Here is a 3,041-nt window from a genome sequence, read left to right on the forward strand (position 1 = left end):
GGGCTGCCTGTGCTCTCTCAGCCGGGGCGGCGGTGGGGGGGGTTGCGGGGGGTGGCTGTGGGCGGCAGGCCGGCCCTGCCGGAGGCCCGTATGCAGGGGTGCCTGCACGGGGTGGGAAGGGCCGGCGGCGGGCTGCCTGTGCTGTCTCAGCCGGGGCGGCGGTGGAGGGGCCTGTGGCGGGTGGCTGGGGGCGGCAGGCCGGCCCTGCCGGAGGCCCGTATGCAGGGGTGCCTGCACGGGGTGGGAAGGGCCGGCGGCGGGCTGCCTGTGCTCTCTCAGCCGGGGCGGCGGTGGGGGGGCTTGCGGGGGGTGGCTGGGGTCGGCAGGCCGGCCCTGCCGGAGGCCCGTATGCAGGGGTGCCTGCACGGGGTGGGAAGGGCCGGCGGCGGGCTGCCTGTGCTGTCTCAGCCGGGGCGGCGGTGGGGGGGCTTGTGGGGGGTGGCTGGGGTCGGCAGGCCGGCCCTGCCGGAGGCCCGTATGCAGGGGTGCCTGCACGGGGTGGGAAGGGCCGGCGGCGGGCTGCCTGTGATCTCTCAGCCGGGGCGGCGGTGGGGGGGGTTGCGGGGGGTGGCTGGGGGCGGCAGGCCGGCCCTGCCGGAGGCCCGTATGCAGGGGTGCCTGCACGGGGTGGGAAGGGCCGGCGGCGGGCTGCCTGTGCTGTCTCAGTCGGGGCGGCGGTGGGGGGGCTTGCGGGGGGTGGCTGGGGTCGGCAGGCCGGCCCTGCCGGAGGCCCGTATGCAGGGGTGCCTGCACGGGGTGGGTGGGCCTGCGGCGGGCTGCCTGTGCTCTCTGAGCCGGGGCGGCGGTGGGGGGGGCTTGCGGGGGGTGGCTGGGGTCGGCAGGCCGGCCCTGCCGGAGGCCCGTATGCAGGGGTGCCTGCACGGGGTGGGAAGGGCCGGCGGCGGGCTGCCTGTGATCTCTCAGCCGGGGCGGCGGTGGGGGGGCTTGCGGGGGGTGGCTGGGGTCGGCAGGCCGGCCCTGCCGGAGGCCCGTATGCAGGGGTGCCTGCACGGGGTGGGTGGGCCTGCGGCGGGCTGCCTGTGCTCTCTGAGCCGGGGCGGCGGTGGGGGGGGCTTGCGGGGGGTGGCTGGGGGCGGCAGGCCGGCCCTGCCGGAGGCCCGTATGCAGGGGTGCCTGCACGGGGTGGGTGGGCCTGCGGCGGGCTGCCTGTGCTCTCTGAGCCGGGGCGGCGGTGGGGGGGGTTGCGGGGGGTGGCTGTGGGCGGCAGGCCGGCCCTGCCGGAGGCCCGTATGCAGGGGTGCCTGCACGGGGTGGGAAGGGCCGGCGGCGGGCTGCCTGTGCTGTCTCAGCCGGGGCGGCGGTGGGGGGGCCTGTGGCGGGTGGCTGGGGGCGGCAGGCCGGCCCTGCCGGAGGCCCGTATGCAGGGGTGCCTGCACGGGGTGGGAAGGGCCGGCGGCGGGCTGCCTGTGCTCTCTCAGCCGGGGCGGCGGTGGGGGGGCTTGCGGGGGGTGGCTGGGGTCGGCAGGCCGGCCCTGCCGGAGGCCCGTATGCAGGGGTGCCTGCACGGGGTGGGAAGGGCCGGCGGCGGGCTGCCTGTGCTGTCTCAGCCGGGGCGGCGGTGGGGGGGCTTGTGGGGTGTGGCTGGGGGCGGCAGGCCGGCCCTGCCGGAGGCCCGTATGCAGGGGTGCCTGCACGGGGTGGGAAGGGCCGGCGGCGGGCTGCCTGTGATCTCTCAGCCGGGGCGGCGGTGGGGGGGCTTGCGGGGGGTGGCTGGGGTCGGCAGGCCGGCCCTGCCGGAGGCCCGTATGCAGGGGTGCCTGCACGGGGTGGGTGGGCCTGCGGCGGGCTGCCTGTGCTCTCTGAGCCGGGGCGGCGGTGGGGGGGGCTTGCGGGGGGTGGCTGGGGGCGGCAGGCCGGCCCTGCCGGAGGCCCGTATGCAGGGGTGCCTGCACGGGGTGGGTGGGCCTGCGGCGGGCTGCCTGTGCTCTCTGAGCCGGGGCGGCGGTGGGGGGGGTTGCGGGGGGTGGCTGTGGGCGGCAGGCCGGCCCTGCCGGAGGCCCGTATGCAGGGGTGCCTGCACGGGGTGGGAAGGGCCGGCGGCGGGCTGCCTGTGCTGTCTCAGCCGGGGCGGCGGTGGGGGGGGCCTGTGGCGGGTGGCTGGGGGCGGCAGGCCGGCCCTGCCGGAGGCCCGTATGCAGGGGTGCCTGCACGGGGTGGGAAGGGCCGGCGGCGGGCTGCCTGTGCTCTCTCAGCCGGGGCGGCGGTGGGGGGGCTTGCGGGGGGTGGCTGGGGTCGGCAGGCCGGCCCTGCCGGAGGCCCGTATGCAGGGGTGCCTGCACGGGGTGGGAAGGGCCGGCGGCGGGCTGCCTGTGCTGTCTCAGCCGGGGCGGCGGTGGGGGGGCTTGTGGGGTGTGGCTGGGGGCGGCAGGCCGGCCCTGCCGGAGGCCCGTATGCAGGGGTGCCTGCACGGGGTGGGAAGGGCCGGCGGCGGGCTGCCTGTGCTGTCTCAGCCGGGGCGGCGGTGGAGGGGCCTGTGGCGGGTGGCTGGGGGCGGCAGGCCGGCCCTGCCGGAGGCCCGTATGCAGGGGTGCCTGCACGGGGTGGGAAGGGCCGGCGGCGGGCTGCCTGTGCTCTCTCAGCCGGGGCGGCGGTGGGGGGGCTTGCGGGGGGTGGCTGGGGTCGGCAGGCCGGCCCTGCCGGAGGCCCGTATGCGGGGGTGCCTGCACGGGGTGGGTGGGCCTGCGGCGGGCTGCCTGTGCTCTCTGAGCCGGGGCGGCGGTGGGGGGGGCTTGCGGGGGGTGGCTGGGGTCGGCAGGCCGGCCCTGCCGGAGGCCCGTATGCAGGGGTGCCTGCACGGGGTGGGAAGGGCCGGCGGCGGGCTGCCTGTGATCTCTCAGCCGGGGCGGCGGTGGGGGGGGTTGCGGGGGGTGGCTGGGGGCGGCAGGCCGGCCCTGCCGGAGGCCCGTATGCAGGGGTGCCTGCACGGGGTGGGAAGGGCCGGCGGCGGGCTGCCTGTGCTGTCTCAGTCGGGGCGGCGGTGGGGGGGCTTGCGGGGGGTGGCTGGGGGCGGCAGGCCGGCC

This window comes from Opisthocomus hoazin, unplaced genomic scaffold (genome assembly GCF_030867145.1).
Source record: "Opisthocomus hoazin isolate bOpiHoa1 unplaced genomic scaffold, bOpiHoa1.hap1 HAP1_SCAFFOLD_137, whole genome shotgun sequence".
NCBI lineage: Eukaryota > Metazoa > Chordata > Aves > Opisthocomiformes > Opisthocomidae > Opisthocomus > Opisthocomus hoazin.